This window comes from Theropithecus gelada, chromosome 14 (genome assembly GCF_003255815.1).
Source record: "Theropithecus gelada isolate Dixy chromosome 14, Tgel_1.0, whole genome shotgun sequence".
NCBI classification, from domain to species: Eukaryota; Metazoa; Chordata; class Mammalia; order Primates; family Cercopithecidae; genus Theropithecus; species Theropithecus gelada.
This window is the reverse complement of record NC_037682.1, coordinates 5,261,281-5,278,425: the sequence shown is the minus strand read 5'-3', so window position 1 is coordinate 5,278,425 and position 17,145 is coordinate 5,261,281.

Genomic DNA, 17,145 nt, shown 5'->3' with positions numbered 1-17,145 from the left:
ATAGGGAAAAAATCAGTTTCTGTTATTCCAACAAAAATTGGTAGTAACCTGAGCAGGGATGATGATGGGAAAATCGCCTTATGATAGTCATAATATATTTCTTAGAAATAGGAATTTCTAACAATTTGAGCAGGACCCATATAAAGAAAACTACAGCTTTACCTTGACTGAGGATTGGAAAACTGGACAAGTGCAGTACCAAAGAAAATTCCATGAGATTTGGTAAAATGTGTCAAAATCCTAAACTTTTTCATCTGTATGAATAAACTAATAAAAACAACTGAGATGTTTTTGAAGAAAAAGAATGATTTTCACATGAGATATGAAAAGATAAAGTGACAATATAAATATTGTGGTATGTTGCTTCAAGAAGAGACAGACCAGTGAAATAAAGTGAATGGCCCAGACAATGGACTCTCATAGATGTAAAGCCTTCTCATGTGATAAAAAGAAGAATCACAAATGAATCGGGGAAAGGGAGTATTAAGTAATAACTATAATGGAAAATTGGTTGTTTGGGAAAACCTTGGTTCCATGTATGCCTCACACCATTCATCAAAATAATTCCAGATGAGTTAAAGAGTTAACTTAAAAAAATGAAGCACATTGGCCGGGCATGGTGGCGCACGCCTGTAATCCCAGCACTTTGTGAGGCCGAGGCAGGCGGATCACCAGAGGTCGGGAGTTCGAGTCCAGCATGACCAACATGGAGAAACCCCGTCTCTACTAAAAATACAAATTAGCTGGGTGTGGTGGCACATGACTGTAGTCCCAGCTACTTGGGAGGCTGAGGCAGGAGAACCCGGGAGACAGAGGTTGCAGTGAGCAGAGATCGCTCCAGTGCACCCCAGCCTAGGGAACAAGAGCGAAACACTGTCTCTAAATAAATAAATAAATAAATAAAGCACATTGTGCCTGTAATCCCAGCACTTTGGGAAGCCAAGGTGGGCGGATCACGAGGTCATGAGATTGAGACTATCCTGGCTGACATGGTGAAACCCCATCTCTACTAAAAAATACAAAAAAAAAAAAAAAAAAAAATTAGCCATCTGTGGTGATGCACGCCTGTAGTCCCAGTTACTGGGGAGGCTGGGGCAGGAGAATGGCGTGAACCCGGGAGGTGGGGCTTACAGTGAGCTGAGATCGCACTACTGCACTCCAGCCTGGGCGACAGAGCGAGACTCCATCTCTAAATAAATAAATAAATAAATAAATAATAAAATAAAGTACATTAAAAAAATCTAGGTGGAACATTCAGACAAGTATGAAGATGCTCTTTTAACACATAAAAGTCATGAAGGAATTCTCAGCAAGCAAAACCAACATTTTACTATGTGAAAATGCAAACTTGTGTGTACCAAAAGTGATAATAAACACAATTTAAAGTTAAAGAACAATATGGGGAAATAGTTGTCATAAATATTGTAACTAAAGAAATAATATTTCCGGTAAAGAGTTTATTTAGATGGATAAGAAATAAATACATCCTAATGGGGAAAAAAAATACTTGAAACATTATTCACAGAAAGAACAATGGCTGGCTTATCAGGAAAAGCAGATGCAGCCTTACTAGTAACCCAAACAATGCTCAGAAAGAATAATGAGATGCATTTCTTACCTTTTAAAATAGTTTAAGTTCTTTTTCCCCTTTTTTTAGAATTAAAAGATACTTTTATTGAGCATAGGTGCATAAATTTAAGACACCTCTTGGTCAGGCAGTTCAAAACAGAGGAAGGGCATTTCTATAGATATATATATAGGTTTTTTTTTGTTGTTGTTGTTTGTTTTTACTAGCTGGGCGTGGTGGGTCACTCCTGTAATCCCAGCACTTTGGGAAGTCAAAGCAGATGGATCACCTGTGGTCACGAGTTGCAGATCGGCCTGGCCAAACAGTGAAACTTCAAAAAACAAAAATTAGCCGGGTGTAGTGGTACGCACCTGTAATCCCAGCTATTCTGGAGGCTGAGGCAGGAGAATTGCTTGAACCTGGGAGGTGGAGGTTGCAGTGAGCCGAGATCGTGCCACTGCACTCCACACTGGGCGACAGAACGAGACTCTGTCTCAAAAATAAAATAAAATAAAAGTTTTTTGCCCCTTGACCGAGTCATTTCACTTCTAAGACTTCATCTCTAGGAAATAATCAAAGACAAGTAAAAATATTATGTACAGTGGTGTTCAGTGCAACACGATTTGTAAAAGTCAAGGCAAGGAAAGCAGCTTACATTGACAAAATGGTAGAATTATGACATGTATTGTAGGATATTTATGTTGAAGACTCCTAAGCAACCATTACAAATAATATTTCAACAAACGTCACATCATGTAAAACGCTCATGATATTTCAAGAAAAACTAAAAAGAAGCCCTCTATCTGAGGCTCATATGATCATGCCACTTCACGGCGGCTAGGCCAGGGCAACAGAGTGAAATCTCATCTCAAAAACATAACAAGAAAGAAAAAGAAAAAAAAAATAACTCTACGTATACTAGAATTCCAATCACACCAAACACCACTTTAAAAGAATGAAAGTAGCCAGGTGAGGTGACGCACACGTATAATCCAACACTTTGGGAGGCCAAGGTGGAAGGACTGCTTGAGCCCAGAGCTCAAGACCAAGCTAGGTAACAGTGAGACCCCATCTCTCCAAAAAATAGAAAAAAAAAATAGCCAGGTGCGGGAGTGCGCACCTGTCGCCCCAGCTACTCGGGAGGCTGGGGCAAGATGGTTGCTTGTTCTCAGGAAGTTGAGCCTGCCGTGAACCGTAATCGTGCCACTGCACTCCAGCCTGGGCGACAGAACGAGACCGTATCTCAAACGAAACAAAAGAACAAACAAAAAGACAGAAAAGAAAAAAGGAAAAGAGAAAAAAGAGTGAAAGCAAGTACACCAAAATGTTAATAGAGAATATAGCTAGATTTTAGAATTACAGTAATTTTTAATGTCCTCATTTATATTTTTTGGAACATCTCATGTTTGTTTGCACAATGAACATAAATTATGTTATAAACATAAATAAACAAAAATGTTTTTGGTGGATGAAATTAAATGGACTTTGTATTATTTTGTTCTGAAGATGTCTTTAATTTTTAGGTTTTTTTTTTTTTTTTTTGAGACGGAGTCTGGCTCTGTCGCCCAGGCTGGAGTGCTGTGGCCGGATCTCAGCTCACTGCAAGCTCCGCCTCCCAGGTTTACGCCATTCTCCTGCCTCAGCCTCCGGAGTAGCTGGGACTACAGGAGCCCGCCACCTCGCCCGGCTAGTTTTTGTATTTTTTAGTAGAGACGGGGTTTCACCGTGTTAGCCAGGATGGTCTTGATCTCCCGACCTCGTGATCCGCCCGTCTCGGCCTCCCAAAGTGCTGGGATTACAAGCTTGAGCCACCGCGCCCGGCCAATTTTTAGGTTTTTTAAATAAGCAAATGAAATCACAAAACACTCGGAATGTAGGAAAAAGGGAAAGACAGCAAGCAAAAAAAAAAAAAAGTTCGCCCTGTCCACCAACTGATTTTTGCTAATTTTGTTATTTTTCCCTTGAATTTTCATATAAACATAATTTAATATATAAACAATGTAATATCCTTCTCCCTGCCCACTTAGCATTAGATTACAAACATCTCCCGAATAAGGGAACTGTTCTCTTATCAGTACGTATTTAAAACACCTTTTTGGCCGGCGCGGTGGCTCAAGCCTGTAATCCCAGCACTTTGGGAGGCAGAGACGGGCGGATCACGAGGTCAGGAGATCGAGACCATCCTGGCTAACACGGTGAAACCCCGTCTCTACTAAAAAATACAAAAAACTAGCCGGGCGCGGTGGCGGCACCTGTAGTCCCGGCTACTCGGGAGGCTGAGGCAGGAGAATGGCGGGAACCCGGGAGGCGGAGCTTGCAGTGAGCTGAGATGCGGCCACTGCACTCCAGCCTGGGGGACAGAGCAAGACTCCGTCTCAAAAAAAAAAAGAAAAGAAAAGAAAAAAACACCTTTTTGAGCATCCATTTCGTTAGCTGAAATAAAATAAAATAAATATATCTTTTGGCATAGGAAAATAGATAACGTGGCGAGGAAAATAAACGACCACTTACAGAATAAAGCCCGTGGACATGGAGGCTCATACAGAAGGGCGCAGGTTTTAATTTCTAACTTTAAAAAAATTTGCAAAGCATCAAACAATTATATGTGCTACAAAAATCAACACTATTGATTCAAACTATTGATCTGAAATAAAGCTTTGGAGAGATTTTCCGTCCCCAATCATCAATTTGTTCATCGGTTTTGTTCCTAAAATATTTATTTTGAAGTCAGACTATCTTAGCATTAAAGACAAAGAAGGGCCAGGTGCAGTGGCTCACACCTGTAATCCCAGCACTTTGGGAGGCCGAGGTGGGTGGATCATCTGAGGTCAGGATTTTGAAACCAGCCTGGCCAACATGGTGAAACCCTGTCTCTACTAAAAACACAAAATCAGCCGGGCTTGGTGGCTCATGCCTGTAATCCCAGCTAGTTAGGAGGCTGAGGCAGGAGAATCGCTTAAACCTGGGAGGTGGAGGTTGTAGTGAGCCAAGATCGTGCCATTACACTCTAGCCTGGGCAACAAGAGTGAAACTCCATCTCAAATAAAAAATAAATAAAATAAAAAATAAAGGCAAAGAGCCTGATTCCATTATCCTGGATTTTCAATAGTCTATTTACAAATTGCTTTATTTTCAAATAAGGACCAAATGGTTAGAATAGGGCCTTTGGGGCTGCATGCAGTGGCACACTTTTGTAATTCCGGCACTTTGGGAAGCCGAGGCAGGAGGATTGCTTGAGGCTAGGAATTTGAGAACAGCCTGGGCAACATAGTGAGACCCCCATCTCTACAAAACATTTAAAAATTAGCTGGGTATAGTGGCTCACACATGCAGTCTTAGCTACTTGGGAGGCTGAGGTTGCATTGAGCTGTGATTGTGCCACTGCACTCTAGCCCGAGCAACAAAGGGGAGATGCTGTCTGCTTAAAAACACATGCACACACACAGACACACACACAGACATACACACACTGACACATACACATATGCACACACACACACGCACACACAGACACACACCAACACACACACATGCACACACACGCACGCGCATACACACATGCCTTTGAAAGTAGAAAAAGGCAGTTTTAAAGTCCAAATATTTACATCAACATCCTTAAATAAGTTGCAAATTTTATGCTTTAGCAACTGAGCACCTAAAAAGGGTAGGAAGAATCTAAATTAATATCTTCCCTTGACTGGGTGTGGTGGTTCACTAATTGTATTTATTTCAGTGGTTTAGAAACACTATTAGTAAATATTTAACTTATAACAAAAGGTATAAAGGAGATAATATAATCACCTGCCAGGAATCTACCACATTAAGAAAAAAAACATTTTTAAAATAGAAATGTTGGCGGGGCACGGTGGCTCACGCCTGTAATCCCAGCACTTTGGGAGGCTAAGGCAGGCAGATCACTTGAGGTCACGAGTTCGAGACCAGCCTGGCCAACATGGTGAAACTCCGTCTCTACTAAAAATACAAAAATTACCCAGGCATGGTGGTGGGCGCCTGTAATCCCAGCTACTTGGGAGGCTAAGGCAGGAGGATCACTTGAACCCAGGAGGTAGAGGTTGCAGTGAGCCAAGACTTTGCCATTGCACTTTAGCCTGGGTAACAAGAGCAAAACTGTATCTCAAATAAATAAATACATAAATAAATAAATAAGTAAATAAAGTAGAAATATTGCTTACATTCTTGTGAGAGTTCAAAGAAAAACCAGGTCAACATAACTAAAGTGAAAAACAAATTCATCGAAGTTTAATATTAAACTGTATTTACTTACAAGAATACATTTTTTAAAATTTTATATTTACATTTTTAACCTGTAGTCCCATGCTCAAAAAGAAAAAAAAAAGAGGACATTTAAAAAATTATGGCAATTCCAAAATCTAGATATAGTGTCCATTAACATTTTGGTGGACTTTCTTCTAGCAGCAAAATACTAGGTAGTTTTCTTTTTTTTTTTTTTTTTTTTTTTTTTTTTTTTTTTTTTTTTTTTTTTTGAGACGGAGTCTCACTGTGTCTCCCAGGCTGGAGTGCAGTGGCGCGATCTCGGCTCACTGCAAGCTCCGCCCCCCGGGTTCACGCCATTCTCCCGCCTCAGCCTCCCAAGTAGCTGGGACTACAGGCGCCCGCTACCGCGCCCGGCTAGTTTTTTGTATTTTTAGTAGAGACGGGGTTTCACCATGTTAGCCAGGATAGTCTCGATCTCCTGACCTTGTGATCCACCCGCCTCGGCCTCCCAAAGTGCTGGGATTACAGGCTTGAGCCAATACTAGGTAGTTTTCAAACCAAACCAAACCGAACCAAACCTGACAATGTAGATCTACAGTTGTTAACCTGGAAACATACTCATTTTATTAGAAAAGAAAAAACAAACAAGTTAAGAGCAAATTATCATTTGTTCTTATTTTGGCTCAAGAAAAAAGTCGTTGAGCATAGCAACAGGTTTTTATCTATGTATATAATAATGTGCAAGGACCGCACCCCTGAGGTTGCAGTGGTCATGTTTGGGTGATGGATTATGTGTCTTCTTAATTATATTCCTTTGTTTCTGTATTTTGTGATTCAGGTTTATTATTTTTTTTACAGCACGAAGCTGCTGGATGCGGTGGCTCATGCCTGTAATCCCAGCACCTTGGAAGGCCGAGGCGAGTGGATCACCTGAGGTCAAGAGTTTGAGACCAGCCTGGCCAACATGGTGAAACCCCATCTCTACAAACAATACAAAACTTAGCCAGGCATGGTGGCGGGTGCCTGTAGTCCCAGCTACTCAGGAGGCTGACATGGGAGGATCACTTGTGCCCAGGAGGTCCAGGCTGCAGTGAGTCATGATCGCACCACTGCACTCCAGCCTGGGTGACAGAGCAAGACCCTGTTAAAAAAAAAAAAAAAAAAAAAAAGAAGCAAGTGCGGCTTTCACAATCTGGAAGTAAAAGAAGCGGTTTTAAATTCTGAAAAGGAAGTCATTAAATGACAGTTCAAGGAATAAAGTTTCATCTCATGCTCTATTCATCATAAATAAATAACGCATTTGGAAAAGGAGGCAAGTTGCAGGCAGGCCTCAAATCCAAGTTTGACCCCATGGGGCAGGGGGAGGAGAATCTGAGGCGTGAGCCACACTGAATCTTTCCAGCCGAGCCTCCTCTCTGTTCCTTCCCTAATAGGTGTGCTTGGGTTTGGGAGCCTGTCAAATGCCATTTTCTACCTGCTTCCCTGGTGGTCATAGTGCAGGAGACCTGGGTTGGGGTAGGGGTCTGGGGCTGTGAACAGTAACTGAGACCAGGGCTCCTCTGGGCACCCACCTGGCTGCTGAAGGTCTCCGGCCAGCAGGGTTCAGCCTCTGCCCGTCCTTAAGGCTCCCAGGGGAGCCTTCTTCTGAAAGGCCCAGCCCCACTGGGTCGGTGGTTTTTCTCCCCATGTGCGGAGACGAGAGATTGTCGAAATAAAGACACAAGACAAAGAGATAAAATAAAAGACAGCCAGGCCCGGGGGACCACTACCACCGAGAGGCGGAGACTGGTAGTGGCCCCAAATGCCAGGCTGCGCTGATATTTATTGGATACAAGACAAAGGGGCAGGGTAAGGAGTGTGAGTCATCTCCAGTGATTGACAAGGTCATGTGAGTCACGTGTCCACTGGACAGGGGACCCTTCCCTGTTTGGCAGCCGAGGAGGAGAGACAGAGAGAGAGAGAGAGGACACAGCCTACGCCATTATTTCTTCATATCAGAGGCTTTTAGTACTTTCACTAATTTGCTACTGCTATCTAGAAGGCAGAGCCAGGTGTATAGGATGGAACATGAAGGCGGACTAGGAGCGTGACCACTGAAGCACAGCATCCCAGGGAGACGGTCAGGCCTCCGGATAACTGCGGGCAGGCCTGACTGATGTCAGGCCCTCCACAAGAGGTGGAGGAGTAGAGTCTTCTCTGAACTCCTCTGAACTCCCTTTCCCAGTCTGCTAAGTAGCAGGTGCTTTTCCTTGACACTGACGCTACTGCTAGACCGCGGTCCACTTGGCAACGGGCGTCTTCCCAGACACTGGCGTTACCGCTAGACCAAGGCGCCCTCTGGTGGCCCTTCCCAGGCATAGCAGAAGGCTCACACTTGTCTTCCGGTTACTTCTCACTATGTCCCCTCAGCTCCTATCTCTGTATGGCCTGGTTTTTCCTAGGGTATGATTGTACAGCAAGGATTATTATAATATTGGAGTAAAGAGTAATTGCTACAAACTAATGATTAATGATATTCATATATAATCATATCTATGATCTATATCTAGTATAACTATTCTTATTTTATATATTTTATTATACTGGAACAGCTCATGCCCTTGATCTCTTACCTCGGCACCTGGGTGGCTCGCCACCCACATTATTCAGGCTTCTAGAGAAGAGATAACATTTTGGGAATGTGACACAAAGATCTGGCAACAGTACCTCTACTGGGAGTGGACTGAAAGTCTGAGAGGGGGTCTACTTTTCAGTGTCTAACTTGCATTAGTCAGGTTAGGCCAGGCTGTGCTGCAATAAGAAATAAGCCCTGACATCTCAGTGGCTTAACCAGGAAGGGCTATTTCCCATTTCCACTAAGTCCACTACAGGTGGGGCAGCTCTTCTCCAACTTGCAGGAACCAAGGCCCCCTGATTGCCCCAGTAGAGGAAGAGAGAGACAGAGGAAGCAGACTAGCTCCTAGCTGCCTTGTCCCAGGAGAACATTTTATTTCCATTCCATTGGCCAGAACCAATCCCAAGGCCCTGACCAAACTGCAGGGGAGCCTGGGAAACGGAGAAGAGCCCACGGACGTTTGGTCAACTCTGTCTCTGCCACAGTGCTTTAGTGCTGTTAGGATTTGTTTTGAACCCTGTAAATATATGGCTTCTCCAACGTAAAAAGAAAGAAAAGCGAAAAGGGAGAGTTGTTATCTAATGGGCATGTTATATAGTATGTTATATATTCTATGTATGTAACAGGTGGAATATATCAATCACCTCTCCTCACCCAATTGAACAAAATGCAAAACACAATAGATGCTGTCAAAGAGATATGTCATATCCACATTTTACTGAAAATAATAGCAATGTCTCCAAAACTGTGGTTCCTGAAGTAAACAGACTTAAAATAAATGATGAAAGTTTGAATCTTAGCAGATACCAAACATGTAGATCTTACTTTGCACAGGGTTTAGCACATAACGGGTGCTCAGTAAATGGTTGTTGAGTGAATATGTGAGAATGCAGGGTGTGGCAGCTGGCAGAGAAGGCCCTTCTGAGCTGTGGGAGGGGGACAGGCCGTGTTTGCCGTGATGTTTGCCCATGGCTTTCAGGTCATCTCAGTAGAGAGGGTGCCTGGATAAACGACTCTTTCCAGAGCTCAAAGACCGTTTACCAAAACTGGGCCCAGCCCTTTAGGGCTAGCTGTATTTCCCTGTTTGTATCGAGGAAAGGGGAAATGAGGGATCCAACCTGGGCTTGGGGCTGCCACCTGCTGGATGTGGTGGCTCATGCCTGTAATCCCAGCACCTTGGGAGGCCGAGGCGGGTGGCTCACCTGAGGTCAAGAGTTTGAGACCAGCCTGGACAACATGGCAAAACCCTGGAGAGGGAAGTGAGGCAGCTGAGGACGCATAGTGGCTGTGGGGGACCCAGCCCTGCCATGGCCTGACTCACTGTCCTTCTAGGTGGGAGTGTGTAGGACTCATGCACCCCCCAGGGAGGCTCTAAGAGAGTCCCCCATTTGACCGATACCCCTGATTTCTTAGAAGGCCCTAGCCTGGCTGGGCGTGATGGCTCACACCTATAATCCCAGCACTTTGGGACGCCAAGGCAGGTGGATCACCTGAGGTCAGGAGTTCAAGACCAGCCTGGGGCCAACATGATGAAACCCCGTCTCTGCCAAAAATACAAAAATTAGCTGGGTGTGGTAGCGGGCACTTGTAGTTCCCAGCTGCTCAGGAGGTTGAGGCAGGAGAATCACTTGAACTCAGGTGGCGGAGGTTGCAGTGAGCCAAGATTGCACCATTGCACTCCAGCCTGGGTGACAGAGCAAAAGTCTCAAAAAAAAAAAAAAAAAAAAAAAAAAGAAGAAGAAGAAGAAGAAGAAGAAGGCCCTAGCCCTGGGGCTCCAGTGTCTATCTTCCAAGGGCTGTGGCCTTCATCTGGCCTCGGGCTGGCTTCTCCTCTCCTCTGCCCTCCACCTCCCAAGGCTGCAGCCCCTCCTCCTCCACGTGTTCCCTCTCATCCCCGCAGCCTAGGGGAGCTTCTTCCTTTCCGCCTTTGGTGGAGCAGAAATTCTTGCTGGGCTCCTTCCCCCACACCAGGAGGGCTGTGAGGAGTGGCCTTGCTGCTTCCATCTTCTTTCTTCTGCACTGGCCGTTCGCCCTTCCCAACTGGACAGCAGCATCCCAGACGCAGGACTGTGACTCCTTCTAAACCTTGGTGCCCCTAGCTATGCCCAGTATGGAGTCTCCAGCATGAAGTCTGGTGCAATAAAGGGTAAGCTGTTCTCATTACCCGCCTTCCCATGTCCTCCTCTGGTCAGTGGGCTGTGCTGGTCCAGGAAGCCAGGGATTTTTGGCTTCTGAGATGCAGTCTCCCCTACTCCACATGTTTTTTTGGTTTCTGGTTTGTTTTGAGACAGAGTTACGTTCTGTTGCCCAGGCTGGAGGGCAGTGGCATGATCACGGCTCACTGCAACCTCTGCCTCCTAGGCTCAAGCGATCCTCCCACCTCAGCCTCCCAAGTATCTTGGACTACAGGTGCATGCCATCACACCTGGATAATTTATATATTTTTTGGTAGAGATGGGGTTTCAAACTCCTGGGCTCAAGTGATGCACCCACCTTGGCCTCCCAAAGTGCTAGGGCTACAGGCATGAGCCACTGCGCCCTGCCAAATTCCAAACGTTTCTCGACAACCTTAGTGAAATTCACGTTCCTGCACCTCAGTTTGCTCATCCGTAAAATGGGAGTGATACTGGCACCTCCTTTTCAGAATCAGCATGAGGATGAACACTTGCACGTAGGAAACAGAATAAATACATTGATAGATAAATATTGTGAACATAATAAATTCCTAATACATGAACAGGAAGTTGTGGAGGTGATGGAGCCTGCCTCTCTCTTGCCCTTTGCTGAGGTCCAGACACACACAGTAGGGGCTTTGTCGATGCTTATGTATATCCGATGTTCTTTTGCTTCCTGGGGGCTTGTCTGCAAAAGTTGCAGGGGACGGGGTGGAGGGCAGCTGGTCAACCACCAGATCAGACTGTGAGAGGGGCGAGCGTGAGCGCGCAGCTGCTGGGTGCGCTCGGGGCAACCTCGCGGCTTCCGAGTTCCCGGCCCCGCGCGGATAAAGGGGCACCGAGGGCAATTTGCAGACCGCACCCTGCACACCCTGATCCTCGGCCTTGCGAAGGTCCCATTGCAGCCACCGCCACCGGGGGCCGCCATTGCGCCGCGGACGGCCCCGCTCCTCCGGGGAGCCGCAGACCTGCTCCCTCCCGGGCCCGCGCTTCGCCGCTCTGGGACAGTGTCCCTGCTGCCTCTAGAACTCTCTTCTGAATCTCCACTTCCCCGGCCAGATGTCATCCTGATAATCAGACCTACGGGAGATCGGACCGTTTACTTTTTCTTTTTTTCTTTCTTTCTTTTTTTTTTTTTTTTTCCCGAGACGGAGTTTTGCTCTTGTTGCCCAGGCTGGAGTGCAGTGGCGCGATCTTGGCTCACTGCAACCTCCACCTCCCGGGTTCAAGCGATTCTCCTGCCTCAGCCTCCCGAGTAGCTGGAATTACAGGCATGCGCCACCACGCCCAGCTAATTTTGTATTTTTAGTAGACATGGAGTTTCACGATGTTGGCCATCTGGTCTGGAACTCCTAACTTCAGGTGATCCGCCCTTCTCGGCCTCCCAAAGTGCTGGGACTACAGGCATGAGCCACCGCGCCCTGCCCGGGCTGTTTTCTTAGATCCTCACTTGAAGATCCTAACGGTTTGCTTTGGAGATGGACGTCGTGATGGGTCTCACCGGGGAAGGCCCTGCGCTCTGGGAGACACAGCTCCTAGGGGCAGGTGTCAAGGCCGGGCCACACCAGGCTGCCCCTCCCACTTCAGTCCCCACCAGACCCGCCCCTGCTTCCTCCACCCCATTAGGCTGAGGATGATCAGAGGGGCCCTGGCCCACTGCCCGGGTCCCTGCTCAGAGGCCCCACACAGCTCATGGGGAAAAGGAGACACGGGCCCAGTGACAGGTTACCCGGCTTTGATGGGAAAAGCGAGGTCATGGAGCCCTGCCTGTTCTGGGTGCTTATGTTCGTCAGCCTGCTTGGGTCTGGGCTGTCCCCTGAGTCTCAGGTTCCTCATCTGGGCTGGCATTGGGGCCCAGGCTTTAGCCAGGTCTAGACTCCCCACTGGCCATTCAGGCATCAGTCACTCCATCTGGGACCCCAAGAGCCACAGGGCGGGACAGCTGACAAAGAAGGGGGCCCCCACTTCACCCTGAGACTGCCTTGAGCCTCCCATGTCTGGTGAGGACCCCACCAGCCCCAGTGTCTGGGGAGGGCAGGACTCTCTGAGACAGGTATCCCAGCCCCGGTAGGTGTCGGTGTCGGAGAAGACTCAGGGCCTGTCACCGTCACCATCGTTCTCAGTTTTCCCAAAAGTCAGGTGAGTATACGTGGTGCCGATGAGCCAGACTCCAGGCCCAAGTGTGCATTAAAATTTCCCTGGGGAAAAATAGAGAGTGTAATTTGGCAGGCTCTGCGGAGATTTTAGAGGTGCGTGCAATTCACTTATGCCTTTCCACTGCAGTGGTGGAATGGTGTCCCCCAGAAAGACATGTTCAAGTCCTAACCCTGGGAACGTGAGAATGTAACGTTATTTGAAAAGAGTGTCTTTGCCGATGTAACTAAGGAAAGGATCTTGGGATGAGACTATCCTGGATTGCTCCAGTAGGCGCTGAATGCAATGACAAGTTTATAAGAAGAGGAGAGACAGAACAGAGAGGACCACGTGATGACGGAGGCAGAGGAAACTGGGGTGATGTGGGCACAGCCAACGAATGCCTGGGGCTACTAGAAGCTGGAAGAGGCAGGAAGGACCCTACCCCAGGCCTTTCCAAGGGAGCATGAGCCTGCTGACCCCTTGGTTTTGGAGTTCTGGGCTCCAGAACTGTGGGAGTGTCAATGCCTGTTGCTCTCAGCCTCCCGGTCTGTGATATTTGTATGGCAGCCAAGGAAATACACACAGCAGCCTAGAAAAATCCTTGCCCACGTGCACAGTAAGTTATACTCAAGGACATTTCCAGAGTGTGGTTGGCAGCGACCCGTGTGCTCACCGCTTGCCCATCTGTGGCTTGGAACCGGTGCTGGCCAAGGTGGGGATGTTTTGGTTGGTGTGATCAGGAAAGAAAGACTGGAATAAAGAGAGAAAGTTGCGCAACGTTTAGGGAAAGAACTTTCTAGGCAGAGGCAATAAAAGACCCTAAAAATGAGTGGTCAGGTTGGAGGCATAGCAAGGATCCCAGAGGGGCTGGAGCAGAAGGAGGGTGGGCTGGAGTCCACCAGGAAATGGAGCGTTAAAAGCTGCCTGTGCAGCTAGCGTTCTAGGAGAGATGGGATAAACACAGGTTGCATTTTCTCGTTTATTTTTCATTCTTAACAGAGTGTATAGGGATGAATGTGTGTATTCGTCAGGGTTCTCCAGAGGGACAGAACTAATAGGATGTACATATGAAAGGGAGTTTACTCAGGAGAATTGACTCGTAATCACAAAGTCAAGTCCCATGATAGCCTGTCTGCCAGTTGAGGAGCAAGGAAGCCAGTGGTGGATCAGTCCCAGTCCCTAAACCTCAAAAGTAGGGAAGCCGACAGTGCAGCCTTCAATTTGTGGCCAGAAGCTAGGACAACAGACATGTGCCACCACACCTGGCTGATGTTTACATTTTTTGCTGAGATGGGATCTCACTATATTGCCTAGGCTAGTCTGAAACTCCTGGCCTCAAGTGATCCTCCCACCTCAGCCTCCCAAAATGGTACATGTCCTTTTAAATGACAAATTATGTCATACTATAGATGGTGTCCTGAATTTAATTCTACTACACAACATACTTTGGATAACAAACCAACTGTGAACTGGGCAAGACTCAGAATAACAAAAGTTTATCTCTCCACTGTTTTCCTCCGAGTCCAGCACAGGTCACTGGGGTTTCTGCTCCACATGGTCATGCAAGGACCCAGGCCTGGAAGGTCCATCAATCTGTGTCGCAGTCATTGCAACCTCTTCCACGTGGCTTGGTAGAGAAAGGAGGAGTGTGAAGAATCTACATTTGGTTTTTGGTTTCCTTTTTGGTTTCTATTACAGACATTTCAAACATACCAAAGTGTAGGTATTGTAATCAGACCTCCCTATACCAACACCCAGCCTCAGCAGTGATCAAGATTCTGCTGTTCTCATTGCAACAATGACCTCATTCCGTACCCCCACCCTTTTTTGTTTGCTGAATCATTTCACGTGTAAATACTTCAGTACATATCTAACAGATACAGCTTCTTCACATAACCATGATACATTATCCCACTAGCAAATTAACAATAAAATTCAATACCCAGAATCATTTCCATTTATTTCAACAGTTAAAAACTGTCGGCTGGGCACGGTGGCTCGTGCCTATAATACCAGCACTTTGGGAGGCTAAGGAGGGCAGATCACTTGAGGTCAGGAGTTTGAGACCAGCCTGATCAACATGGTAAAAACCCATCTCTAGCAAAAATACAAAAATTAGCAGGGCATGGTGGTGGACGCCTGTAATCCCAGCTACTTGGGAGGTTGAGGCAGGAGAATCACTTGAAACCAGGGGGCAGAGGTTGCAGTGAGCCAAGATTGCACCATTGCCCTCTAGCCTGGGCCACAGTGAGACTTTGTCTCAAAAAAAAAAAAAAAAAAGCCTTAAAAAAATTTTTTTTAAACAGCCTCACCCACATGACTTCATTTAACCTTAATCACCTCTTCAAAGGTCATCTTTAAGTATAGTTATACTTTGAGGTGCACTAGAGGTTAAGTTTTTTTTTTTTTTTTTTTGAGACAGAGTCTCGCTGTGTTGCCCAGGCTGGAGCGCAGTGGTGCAATCTCGGCTCATTGCAAGCTCCGCCTCCCGGGTTCACGCCATTCTCCTGCCTCAGCATCCCGAGTAGCTGGGACTACAGGCGCCTGCCACCACGCCCGGCTAATTTTTTTTTTAGTTTTAGTAGAGACAGGGTTTCACCGTGTTAGCCAGGATGGTCTCGATCTCCTGACCTCGTGATTCGCCCGCCTCGGCCTCCCAAAGTGCTGGGATTACAGGCGTGAGCCACTGCGCCTGGCCTAAGGTTTTATCATACAAATTTTAGGGGCACAATTCATTCACATATGAGTGTGTATATAGACATCTATATATACACACATATATATACACACACAGTTTTTGAAAAAAAGAAACTCAAACTGAAGAAAAGGGTTATAGCAAAATTTTCCTTCCTATCCTGTCCCCAGCCCTCTAATTCCTATCCCCAGAACGACCCACAGTTTTATTGTTGCGTATACTTCTTCCCAGAGAGGTTCTCTGCATATATAAGCATGCATATATATGCCTTTTTTTTTTTATTTTGAGACAGGGCCTCACTCTGTCACGCAGACTGGAATGCAGTGGCACTATCATAGCTCACTGCAGCCTTGAACTCCTGGACTCAAGGAATCCTCCCACTTCACTTCCCAAGAAGCTAGAACTACAGGCATGCATCACCACACCTAGCTGATGTTTACATTTTTTGGTAGAGATGCTATCTCGCTGTATTGCCCAGGCTGGTCTCAAACTCCTGGCCTCAAGTGATCCTCCCATCTCGGCCTTCCAAAGTGGTACACGCTCTTTTAAATGACAAATTATATTGTACTATAGACAGGGTCCTGAATTTACTTCTACTCCACAATATACCTTCAATAACAAACCAAGTGTGAAATTGCCAAGACTCAATATAACAAAGGTTTATTTATCCACTGTTCTCCTCCAAGTCCAGCACAGGTCACTGGGGGTTCTGCTCCACATGGTCACACAGGGATCCAGGCCTAGAAGGTTCACCAGGTTGTGACATAGTCATTGCAGCTTCTTCCAAGTGACTTGGTAGAGAAAGAGAGAGCGTGAAGAATCCACATTTGGTTTTTGGTTTCCTTTTTACGTCGACATTTCAAACATACCCAAGTGTAGGTAGTGTAAACAGACCCCCATATACCAATACCCAGCCTCAGCAAGGAGCAATATTTCACTGTTCTTGTTCCAACAATGACCTCATTCCCCACCCCCACCTTTTCTTGCTGAATCATTTCACCTGCAGATACTTCAGTGCATATCTAACAGATACAGAGGTTGTTTTACGCAAGCGTAATGCATGATCCCACCTAGTCAATTAACAATATAATTCAGTTTCCAGACCATTTCCATTTATTTCAACAGTTAAAAACTGTCTTTTTAAAGTGTTTTTTTTTTTTTTTTTTTAACAGCCTCACTCATATGACTTCATTTAACTTTAATCACCTTTCAAAGGTCATATCTTCAAGCACAGTCATACTCTGAGGGGTACTAGAGGTCAAGTTTTTAACGTGAGTTTTGGCGACACAATTCAGTCACGTGTGTGTATACACACACGTATACATGTATACACACACACACACGGTTTTGGAAAAAACAAACTCAAACTGAAGAAGAAGGTTATAGTAAAAGTTCTCCTTCCTACCATCTCTCCAGTCCTCTAATTCCTGTCCCCAGAAGCACCCACAGTTCCATCGTTTTCTATACTTCCTTCCAGAGAGGTTCTCTGCACATATAAGCATACATATATATATGCCTTATTTTTTCTTTTTTTTTTTTGTGACGGGGCCTCACTCTGTCACCCAGACTGGAATGCAGTGGCACAATCATAGCTTACTGCAGGCTTGAACTCCTGGACTCAAAGAATCCTCCCACTTCAATTCCCAAGAAGCTAGAACTACAGGCATGTGTCACCACACCTGGCTGATGTTCACATTTTTTGTAGGGATGACATCTCGCTATA